The sequence below is a fragment of the Myotis davidii genome, unplaced genomic scaffold, assembly GCF_000327345.1.
Source record: "Myotis davidii unplaced genomic scaffold, ASM32734v1 scaffold795, whole genome shotgun sequence".
Taxonomy (NCBI): Eukaryota; Metazoa; Chordata; class Mammalia; order Chiroptera; family Vespertilionidae; genus Myotis; species Myotis davidii.
The window spans coordinates 26038-38835 of record NW_006286684.1 but is presented as its reverse complement, the minus strand read 5'-3'; the positions used below and the strand labels follow the sequence as shown (position 1 = coordinate 38835).

The 12798-nt window shown below is 41.8% G+C and overlaps 1 pseudogene; it reads right to left on the bottom strand.

Annotated features, from left to right (window-relative positions):
- Positions 1 to 2654: 2654 nt before the first annotated feature.
- LOC102756837 overlaps positions 2655 to 12798 on the bottom strand; it is a 16939-nt pseudogene continuing 6795 nt past the window's right edge.

Sequence of the window (12798 nt, the reverse complement as noted above, 5' to 3'; positions counted from 1 at the left end):
AAATAATAATAATAAAAGGCTAATATGCACATTGACTGAACGGCAGAATGACCTGTTGCTATGATGCTCACTGGCCACCAGGGGGCAGACACTCAATACAAGAGCTGCCCCCTGGTGGTCAGTGCACTTCCATATGGGGAGTGCCACTTAGCAGAAGCTGGCTCATAGCTGGCCAGCACAGTGGTGGTGGCAGGAGCCTCTCCAACCTCCACCGCAGCACTAAAAATGTTCAACTAACAGTTTAGACCTGATCCCTTGGGGGCTGAAGCCTTTAGTCGGACATCCCCCGAGGGCTGCCTGGCTTCCAGAAGGATATCTGACTGCAAGCTTAGGCATGATCCCCCGGAGGAGTGGGCCTAAGTCGACAGGTGGACATCCCCCAAGGGATCCTGGACTGTGAATGGGCGCAGGCGAGGCTGAGGGACCACCCCCCCAGTGCACAAGTTCTTGTGCACTGGGCCTCTAGTATCCATGAAAAGAATAATACAAAAACGTTTTTACCAGCTTTATTAGAAATAACCATTTATTAAAATGGACACATGATGGTGATATATTCAAAGACAAGAAAATCTACCAGGACCCTTGTCAGTTTATCTCTCGAAGGAGCATAGGCCTTCAGACCGAAGGGTCCAGATTGGATCCAGTCAAAGCCAGGTAGGTACCTTGGTTCAAGACTCCTTCCCAGCCTGGTCCGTGGTCAAGGCTCATGCAGGAGGCAACCAATCAATGTGTTTCTCTCACATTGATGTTTCTCTCGACTTTCCCTCTCTCTTCCACTCTCCAAAAAAAAAAAAAAAAAACAATGGAGAAATATCCTCGGGTGAGGATTAACAACAACAACAAAAAGAACATTTATCAAAAAAATAAAAAAGATGAATTACTAATATATCTTTAATAAATGTCCAAGAATTTATGAAATATAAATTAAAGCAGAAAAGTACTTAGAAAAAGCTAAGATCGCTATTAAAATGAAATATAAATTCCTGGTTACTAGAAAAGCTGTGAAGAACAGGGACAGATTAAACGAGGTCATGAAGCAACTACACAGTCATAGATATGATCAGTATTATGAGTGGAATGATGGTTTCAGTTTCATGCACACGTCAAGCTTTATAAAACAGTATATTTAACACATAAGATTTACTCATTACAGCTGTTATAAAATGGCTCAAGATAAAAGAAATGTCCATTCACCTATTTTGTGACAACAGGTTTTTCAACTCTATATTCAATCCACATCCTTATGCCCTCTGGGCAAGTCTCATTTCAGTGACAGAATATGTAACAACAATGAAGGACTTTCACACAAACCAGTGGTCAGCAAACTCACTAGTCAACAGAGCCGAATATCAACAGTACTTCTTCAAAATAGACTCGCCCAGGCCGAAAACCGACTTCAGCGCATGCGCCATGAAGTTTCAATCGCACTGTACGTGCACGCCCGCACATGGTATTTTATAGAAGAGCCATACTCAAGGGGCCAAAGCGCCGAATGTGGCTCGCGAGCCACAGTTTGCTGACCACGGACCCAAACAAACAAGAATGCTGGCTGCGTCACAAAAGCCACACCCCTGGATTCAAGACGCCCTTTGTTTCCCTCTTAGTTTTGCTTCCAGAGCATCAATGGCTCTGATGGGAACATCTGAGAAGAGACAGGAGGACACAAAACATCTTGATTATTATCAAGGGCAATGACTGCTCCACAGAAGATAAGCATACCCAGATGTCCCTCAGATCTGTGTACACATGGGTCCTGTAGCCTTTTCCTCAAAAAAATGTCTTGGTGCAGGTTTAGATGAAGACAATTCCATCTACTGGCCTGCAGTCTGGTCCAACAGGAATTAAATCAGTGTTTCTGCAGTGAAACAGTTTCCGCTCACTGCAATGGTCCTAAAACCAGTGTCTATCACTCATGCAATTGTAGGCATTATGGCACTTGGACCTGTGCAAGACCCGGACAGGAGGTTCCTTTCAAATGTCTTAGCATTCCTTAAAAACAAGAAAAACATTCAAGCTGCTAGAAAACATACTTGAGGTTGTCACAGCTACACCTTCTTTGGAGTGATCTCTGTGTCACAATCCCTGTTCACAACAGGACTAGAGAGTCTACAGTGTTTCCTGTGAAATTGTGGGCAGCGATGTAAATTTGGCAAAAACTGCTGAGCCAATTTCTGCACCATAATCTTCCCCCAAAGGCAAAAATGTTTGAGACCATATATAAGTTTTTCACATCATCATGCTTGGAGAGCCCATATCTCCTAATAAACTAATCCATAGAGTCAATCGAACACCCAACATTAAAGAAGTCTTATGGAAAAGGCTTCATTATTTTGCAAGAAAAGAGCCGTGACACTGGGAGTTCTTTCATTGGTCACTTAGGCACTCAATAAGTTCATCAATGACATCTAGGGAAAGCTTGTCCCTGAAAATGGCAGGCCCTCTGCAAGATTATGTTTACTGGGACCAATAGTAATCAGTTCTACATGGCAACTCACGACAGAGAAACAAGTAACACTAAGGACCCAGGTATTCCTAATTTCTTCAACAAATTAGACAACAGCGTTAGCTTCTCTGGGCCCATGAGGACAGTGATTGATGCCATCTGTAGGGGCCTTATAAGTGGTTCAGGTGAAATACCTTCAGCAACAGAAGTATGCAGTGACATAGACCTGGCAAGACAGCTCTGTATGTTAAAAAGTCCAACATAGATACATATGGTTACAACATATAAACAAGAAAACAGAACAGTAAAAATAGTTGCGGGTACGTTACATAATGTAGGTGATTAAACATATGAGATAAAATTCAGAGTAATGAGACTTCATATATTTTCTTATACAATTGTTAAGTCCCAACTAAGAATCTACATTTTCAACACATCTAAGAAATTTTTGACATTCGGACTCTTTTGTGCAGAGGGAATTTACAAATTAGGCAGAGATATCTCACATTAATTACACTCATAACGACTTTCTCCTGTGTGAACTCTCTGATGACAATGAAGGTGAGAGTTAGTTGCAGAAGAATTTACAGATTCACTGCATTTATAAGCATTTTCTCCTGATGAACTCTCTGATGAAGGCGAAGATTGGTGTTACTGGTATAAAATTGCCCAGAGTCACTGCATTTATAAGGCTTTTCTCCTGTATGAACTCTTAGATGATATTGCAGACCATTACGACATGCAAACGATTTTCCACATTCATGGCATTTATAATGCTTTTCTCCTGTATGAACTGTCTGATGATTTTGGAGAGAATCAGTATGTATGAAACTTTTCCCACATTCACTGCATTGATAAGTCTTTTTTCCTGTGTGAACACTCTGATGACGATGAAGGTCAATGCTCCAGGTAAAACATTTCCCACATTCACTGCATTTATAAGGCTTTTCTCCAGTGTGAACTCTCTGATGATTGTGAAGGTGAAATTTAGTGGTAAAAGATTTCCCGCATTCACTGCATTTATAGGGCTTTTCTCCAGTGTGAACTCTCTGGTGGCTGTGAAGGTGGAACTTAGTGGTAAAAGACTTAGCACATTCACTGCATTTATATGGCTTTTCTCCTGTGTGAACTCTCTGATGAATACGAAGGTTGGTCTTGGTGGTAAAAGATCTGCCACATTCACTGCATTTAAAAGGCTTTTCTCCTGTATGAACTCTCTGATGAGTACGAAGGTTGGTATTAGTGGTAAAAGATTTCCCACATTCACTGCATTTATAAGGCTTTTCTCCTGTGTGAACTCTCTGATGACTGTGAAGGTGGAACTTAGTGGTAAAAGATTTCCCACATTCACTGCATTTATAAGGCTTTTCTCCTGTGTGAACTCTCTGATGACTGTGAAGGTGGAACTTAGTGGTAAAAGACTTAGCACATTCACTGCATTTATACGGCTTTTCTCCTGTGTGAACTCTCTGATGAATACGAAGGTTGGTCTTGGTGGTAAAAGATCTGCCACATTCAGTGCATTTAAAAGGCTTTTCTCCTGTATGAACTCTCTGATGAGTACGAAGGTTGGTCTTAGTGGTAAAAGATTTCCCACATTCACTGCATTTATAGGGCTTTTCTCCTGTGTGAACTCTCTGATGACTGTGAAGGTGGAACTTAGTGGTAAAAGATTTCCCACATTTACTGCATTGATTAGGCTTTTCTCCTGTATGAACTCTCTGATGATGATAAAGTTTATTGCTAGTGGTAAAAGATTTCCCACATTCACTGCAATGATAAGGCCTTTCTCCAGTGTCCACTCTCTGATGAAAACAAAGTTTAGTGCTACAGGTATAAGGTTTCCCAAATTCACTACATAAATAAGGCTTTTCTCCAGTTGAATGCTCTTGATGACAATGAAGTTTATTGTTACTGGTAAAAGATTTCCCACACTCATTGTACTCATAAGGCCTTTCTCCTGTGAGCATTCAACTGTTTGCAAGTGACATCCTGTCCACACCTCTAATGAAAGACTTCTCTCTCATATGCTGCTGGTGAGATTTTGCACGGAAATAAAATCGTTTTGCACATGCCCCACACCTCAACAGTATCTGTCCGTGGTGTGTTCCCTGCAGCTCCATCGTGTGGAAAATGTTTCCCAAGACTAGCCCACAACTCTCACAGGGGTGGCTCTTCTGGGAAGACGAGTCTAATTTGGGATTCCTTGTGTGTGACACTCTTACAAAAACGTTCTGTTCAGTCGCTGCCTCCACATTCTCTGCTCCACAGCAGCAACCTGAACAAAAGGAAACAGTGGTGAAGTACATGTTGATCCTATGAAAACAGAATATCTTCATCACATATGTTTATTTTTCATGACTAGACCTGATGTCATAGAAGGATTTTAAAAACCAGTGAGGTAAACTCTGAGGGAATTGCTGTTATATATATCGTAGCCCCAAAAGTCAGTCAATGATGAGAAGCAAACCAAGAGAGGGACAGAAGCACAGGCTGGGACACAAAGAAGACAGGAAGACTCTCCTCATTGTTCCTGCACAAACGGCTTCCTTTAGGACCTTACATGCTGGCCATGTGAGTCTGTGTAGAATAATTTAAAGCAGCTCAAAGTCATAAAAATTAATTGTATTAGTGCACATGATGTTCAACTTCAATATAATAATGTGTGCACTCAAGGTGTTACAGCCATGGACCAACGTTGGAGTGCAGTAAAGAGAGACCTGTGAAAGAGGCAGAGGTACAAAATCCAGAGAGGTGAAGATTATCTATGCTCTGGGAATCCGAGTAGAAATGATCACTATTAGAACTGAGTAGTTAGCAAAATATCAACAATAACCACAAACAGGCATAAATGGGTGAGGCATGGGCAACTTTAAAAAAACAGTGGGTTGCCCTGACCAGTTTGGCTCAGTGGATAGAGCGTCGGCCTTTGGACTGAAGGTTCCTGGGTTCAATTCTGGTCAAGGGCATGTGCCTTGGTTGCGGGCATGTCCCCAGTGGGAGGTGTGCAGGAGGCAGCTGATCGATGTTTCTCTCTCATCGATGCTTCTAACTCTCTGTCCCTCTCCCTTCCTCTCAGTAAAATATCAATGCAATATTTTTAAAACAAACAAACACTGGGTTTCTAGCTATGAATGTAACAAAGGCCAGCAGAGAATTCCTCCCCAATTACCCTTCTCCAAGGCAAGTCCACCAGTGGGTACACTGTGTCATTAATAAAGTCCTCTTTCGCCCTAACCGGTTTGCGTCAATGACAGAGCATCGGCCTGCGGAATGAAGGGTCCCAGGTTTGATTCCGGTCAAGAGCATGTACCTTGGTTTTGGGTACACTCCCAGAAGGGGATGTACAGGAGGCAGCTGATCGATGTTTCTCCCTACTTGATGTTTCTAACTCCCTCTCCCTCTCCCTTCCTCTCTATAAAAAAATCAATAAAATACATTAAAAATAAATAAATAAAGTCATGTTTCTTCTGTGATGCACAAATGATTCTTCCTCTTAAATCCCACTTGAGCCATTCCATGGGATACATGATGCAAATCTTCAAAGAAAAACAAAAAAGTTGATGATCAACACTGTGGTAGAACAACAAAAAACAAAAGAGATCACAGACAAATGACCTATGTAAGCCCTTGCTGGCTTGGCTCAGTGGATAGAGCATTTGCCTGTGGACTGAAGGGTCCTAGGTTCAATTCCGGCCAGGGGCATGCGCCTGTGTTGCGGGCTTCATCCCCAGTAGGTGGTGTGCAGGAGGCAGCCGATCGATGATTCTCTGTCATCATTGATGTTTCCATCTCTCCCTTCCTCTCTTAAATCAATACAAATATATTTAAAAGAAAAAAAAAAGACCTATGTGAGTGATTTCCGAAAGAATGCAGAATTAGAGATATGAGCATCTGCCCCGAACCCAGTGTAAGTAGACAGCTACTCAGAAATAAAAATTCCATGAACAGAATGAACTGGTGATTATAATAGAATCAGGGACATAGAAAGGGAATGGACTCACTATTCTTGGGGGGGAAAGGATGTGGGGGGTGCGGGAAGAGACTGGACAAAAATTGTGCACCTAGGGATGAGGACAGTGGTGGGGTAAGGGCAGAGGGTGGGGTGGGAACTGGGTGGAGGGGAGCTATGGGGGGAAAAAAAGAGGAACAAATGTAATAATCTGAACAATAAAGATTTAAAAAAAAATTTTTTTAAAGAATAAAAAAAAAAGAATTAAAAAAAAAGAAACAAAAATTCCATAGGAAATGGGAGTAAGAGTACCATGAAGACAAACAGTATAACAGACACTAATAAAGAAGTGTTCAGAAAGAATGACTACAAAAGACTGGGTGAATAAACATATTTGAAAAAACATATGGTAAAAAACAAGGGTCAGAATTACCTCCAGCAGCCCCTGTGCTTCTGCTATCACTGACCAAGTAGCCTGTTCTTACAAAACACTAGAAATTTTTGTTTAAAAACCACAGAATGCCTTGGCCACTACGGCTCAGTTGGTTGGCGCATCATCCTGTGTACCAAAGGGTCGAGTATTCAATTCCCAGTCAAGGCACATATCAGTATATGGGTTCCATTTCCAGTTACCTTGTGTGCAGAAGTCAGCCAATTGATGTTTCTCCTTCACTCTGATGTTTCTCTCTCTCTCTGTCTCCCCATCTCTCTTCCTCAAATATTTGAACAAGCATCAGTAAAAGGGAGATAAGACAAAATAAAACAATACAAATATTGTCTACCCTTGAGTTAGACTAAAGCAAAGAACAAAAACCAACCAACAAACAACAAGCGTCAGGGGGGTAGGGGAGGCTGGGGAAAGGTTAATTGGGGAAAAAAAAACAAGCTTCAAAGAAATGAAAGTAAGACACTACACCTGACACTAGGAACCACAAAGCATAGTAAGAGATGTTGAGCCCTACCCGGTTTGGCTCAGTGGATAGAGCGTTGGACTGCAGACTGAGGGTCCCGGTTCGATTCAGGTCAAGGGCATGTACCTTAGTTGCGGGCACATCCCCAGTAGGAGGTGTGCAGGAGGCAGTTGATCAATGTTTCCCTCATCAATGTTTCTAACTCTCTATCCCTCTCCCTTCCTCTCTGTAAAAAATCAATAAAATATATTTTTTTAAAAAGAGAGAGATGTTGATGTTAAGGGACAACATGACCTTCCATAGATAAATCTGTCAAGATCCCATATGAGCTTCTGAAATTAATAAACAAATTCAGAGTCCTGGCCATGTAGCTCTCTTGTTGAGTGTGTGGTCCCGAAATGAGCTTTTGAAATGACTAAACAAATTCAGAGCCCTGGCCATGTAGCTCTCTTGTTGAGTGTGTGGTCCCGATGCACCACGGCTGTGGGTTTTCTAGGGCACATGTAGGGGACAGCCAATAAATGCTTAGATGGGTAGAACAGCAGATCAATGTTTCCCTCTATTTCTCTGTTTCCCTTCCTGTGTCTAAAATCAATAAATAAAGGCTGCCCAGTTTGGCTCAGTGATTGAGCATAAACCCATGACCTAGAACCATGGTCAGCAAACTGTGGCTCGCGAGCCACATGTGGCTCTTTGGCCCCTTGTGTGTGGCTCTTCCACAAAATACCACGTGCGGGCGCGCGTATAGTGTTGAAACTTCGTGGCCATTCACAGAAGTTGGTTTTCGGCCTGCGGGTGTCTATTTTGAAGAAGTACTGTTGATATTTGGCTCTGTTAACTAATGAGTTTGCCAACCACTGAGACCTTGGAGATCACAATTCCAGTCCTTGTCAGAAGATACTTGCAGGTTGCCGGTCCTATCTCCATTGGGTCGTGTGCAGAAAGCAGCTGATCAATGACCCTCTCTCATTATTCATGTTTCTATTGTTCTCTCCTTCTTTTCCTCTTTGAAATCAATAAAATATAGTTTAAAAATAAATAATTTAAGGAAGAAATAAATAGCCCTGGCCCGTGTCGCTCAGTGCTGAGAGTGCCTGCTTGCACACTGTTAGGTCATGGATTTGATTCTCGGTAAGAAGCAGGTACATGGGCTTCAGGTTCAATCCCCCTCCTAGTGGGGGCACATGTGTGAGGCAATCAATAGATGTTTCTCTCTCTCTCTCCCTTTCTCTCACTCTCTTAGAAAAAAAATCAATGGTGAAATATTCTCACTATTCAGGTGAAGATAAAAGAAGAAAGAATTGAATTCAGAAAAGTTACTGGAGAGGAGATCCAAGATGGCGGTGTAGGCAAAGGCCTACACTCGCTTCGTCCCACAACCACATCAAATTACAACTAAGCCGAAGCTGGTTTGGCTCAGTGGATAGAGCGTCGGCCTGAGGACTGAAAGGTCCGAGGTTCGATTCCGGTCAAGGGCATGTACCTGGGTTGTGGGCACATCCCCAGTGGGGGATGTGCAGGAGGCAGCTGATTGATGTTTCTCTTTCATCGATGTTTCTAACTCTCTCTCTCTCTCTCTCCCTCCCTTCCTCTCTGTAAAAAATAAATAAAATATATTTTTAAAAAATTACAACTAAAATACACAACAACCATCAGCCAGAAAGCCTGGAAAGCTGGCTGAATGGAAGTCTTAGGACAGTGGTTCTCAACCTTGGCTGCACATTAGAATCACCTGGGAATCTTCTTAAAATCTTGATTTCTGGGCCTCATCCTTCAGAAATTTTGTTTCTTTGTTACTAATGATGAGGCCCAGAATTCAGGATTTGAAAAAGATTCCCAGGTGATTCTAATGTGCAGCCAAGGTTGAGAACCACTGTCTTAGCACTAGACAGGTAAAGTAGAAAGCACACTGAGACTGATAGGAGGTATAAAGGCATGGAAGGTGCTAGTCGTGTACCCATGTGGAACACTTTTTTAATTGGGAGGAAGATCGTTTCTGCAGAGGTCACCTGGAAGAGCAAGAGGTCCCAGGGCCACACCAGTCGCACAGCACAGGGTCCCAGACTGGGGGGAAAAAGGCCCTAATGGGAGTAAGAATTATGGGCTGTAAAAACCAGTGTGGACTGGGGCTCAGTGACACAGAGGCTGCAGGAGACTCAGCTGCTCCTCTTACAATGCCAGTACCACTAACGGAACTTAAAACCTCAGGCTGCTTCTGACCTCCAGGGCCTGGGGAGTGTGGGGGTGGAGGGGCGGATCAAGACACATACGAGGGAAAACTGGACTAACTGGCATTGGGGCAGGAATTCGGGGGCAGCTTTCTCCCAGACAAAGGTGGTTGCAGTGGTCATTATACCTATGCTGGGACATCCCAGGTCGCAGTTCTGAGTGGTAACCATTTCTGTGTGCTCCAACCTGGTGGTTCCCTGAGACCTCACCCCATCCAATTTACAACTCCACCCAAGATGTGTGCAGCAGCATTAGTATATGAATTGCCTGTCCTTGCTCAGGCTAAAACCTGTCAAGCAAGTTGCAATTGGGTCAGGGCGCCCCAAACCTATCAATAAAAGGCCTATACCTGGCACAAGCACTAGCCTTCCTTGCTTCACAGCTGGGCATCATCAGGGCACTTCCAAACTCAATACAAAGAGGAGATTCTGCAGATCTCTCTATAGATGCTGCTGGGTGGCTCCAGGAAGAGGCTGACTTTACACCTCCCTGGAGACCCAAGAGCCAGTGTACCCAGTGGTCAGTGTCATACCATAGCAGCTTACAACTCTTCAGATCCATAAGCCACACACTCAAGGGGCAGACTCACTGACCTCCAAAGCCCCAGTGATGTAGGTCATGCTCCCTAGGGGTGTCTCCTGCACAGCAGCTCTCCCACTGTAGTCGTAGTGACACCCATCAATGCTAAAATCCTCAAGAAAAATCTGGCAAATCGGATCGAACAATACGTTAGAAAGATCATACACTATGACCAAGTGGAATTTATTCCAGGGATGAAAGATTGGTACAATATCTGCAAATCAATAAATATGATACAACATATAAACAAACTGAAATACAAAAATCATATAATCGTATCAATTGATGCAGAAAAGCATTTGACATAATCTAACACCCTTTCTGGATAAAAACTCTCAGCAAAGTGTGAGCCCAAGGATCACACCTCAACATAATAAGAGCCTTATATGACAAACCCACAGCCAACATCATACTAAATCAGCAACCATTTTCCCTAAGAACAGGAACAAGACAGGGATGCCCACTTCCACCACTCCTGTTTGATATAAAACTCTAAGTGCTAGCCACAGTAATGAGACAAGAAGAAGAAATTAAAGGCATCATAACTGGAAAAGAAGCAAACCGTCATTATTCAAAGATGACATGATATTGTACATAGAAAACCCTAAAGATACCATCAAAAAACTACTAAATTTAATAAATGCATTCAGCAATGTTCCAGGTTACAAAATTAACAACCAGAAATCGATGGCTTTTTTATACACCAATAACGAACTCACAGAAAGAGAAACAAACAAAAAATCCTGTCTACCATTGCAACAATAAAATTAGGATACCTAGGACAAAACTTAACTAACGAGATAAAAGACCTGTATTCCGAAAACTACAGGAAGTTGAGAAAAAAAGATAGAAGAAGATACAAAAAAAATGAAAAAAATACACTGTGTTCATGGATTGGTAGAATCAACATCATAAAAATGTGCATGCTACCCAAAGCAATCTGCAGATTCAATGTAATCCCCATTAAGATACCAACCGCATATTTCACAGACCTATAATAAGCTCTCCAAAAATGTGGAATAATAATAATAAATAGCCGCAGCAATCTTGAGAAAGAACAAAGTTGGAGGAATGACAATATCAGATACCAAGGTATATTGCAAAAATGCCAGGTAATGGCACAACAACAGACATATAGAACAATGCAACAGAACAGAGAATCCAGATATCGACCCAAGCCATTATGCTCAATATTTGTCAAAGGAGGCAACAGCATACAAAGAATTCAAGATGGTCTCTTCTTCAATTAATGGTGTTGGGAAAATTGGACAGATACATGGAGCAAAAATATACAATGGGATAAAGACAGTCTCTTCAATAAATGGTGTTAGGAAAATTTGACAAATGCATGCAAAATAATGAAACTAGACCACCAACTTATACCATACACAAATTAAACTAAATATAAAGTCCATAAACATAACATGGGAAATCATAAAAATCTTAGAAGAGCCAAAACCGGTTTGGCTCAGTGGATGGAGCATCGGCCTGCGGATTGAAAAGTCCCAGATTCAATTCTGGTCAAGGGCATGTACCTTGGTTGCGGGCACATCCCCAATAGGAGATGTGCAGGAGGCAGCTGATCGATGTTTCTCTCTCATCGATGTTTCTAACTATCTCTCTCGCTTCCTTTCTGTAAAAAATCAGTAAAATATAAAAAAAAAATCTTAGAAGAATTCACAGCAGCAAAATATCAGACATAAATCCTAGCAATGTCTTTAGGGAAACAGCTCCTAGGGCAGTGATGGCGAACTTTTTGAGCTCAGTGTGTCAGCCTTTTGAAAAACCCTAACTTAACTCTGGTGCCATGTCACATATAGAAATTTTTTGATATTTGCAACCATAGTAAAACAAAGATTTACATTTTTGATATTTATTTTATATATTTAAATGCCATTTAACAAAGAAAAATAAACCAAAAAATGAGTTTGCGTGTCACCTCTGACACACGTGTCATAGGTTCACCATCACTGTCCTAGGGTAATGGAAACTAAGGAAAAAATGAATAAATGGAACTATGTCAAGAAAAAAAGCTTCTGCACAGCAATCATCAAAATAAAAAGCTTTTGCAGAGCAAAGGAAACCATCAACAAAACATCAAGAAAGCCCACTGCATGGGAGAACATATTTTCCAATGTTATCTTCAATAAAGGTTTAATCTCCAGCATTTACAGGGAACTCATATAGCTTAACAAGAGGAAGATAAACAACCCAATCAAAAAAATGGACAACTGACCTAAATAGATGTTTTTTGAAAGAGGACATCAGAGAGGCCAAGAGACACATGAAAACATGCTCAAAGTCACTAATCAGCTGAGAGACGCAAATCACAACTACAATGAGGTACCATCCCACACCTGTCAGAATGGCTATCACAGCAAATCAACAAATGATAAGTGCTGGCGAGAATGCAGAGAAAAAGGAACCCTTGTGCATCACTGATGGGAATGCATATTGGTATAGACACTGTGAAATATAGTATAGAGTTTCCAAAAAATTAAAAGTGGAACTCCCAATTGACCCATCTAGGAAAATATCCCAAGAAATCAGAAATAGCACTAGCTGGTTTGGTTCAGTGGATAAAGAGTTGGCCTGCAGACTTAAGGGTCCCAGGTTTGTAGATGGTCAAGGCAACATGCTGGGTTGTGGGCTCGATTCCCAGTAGGGTGCGTGCAGAATGAAGC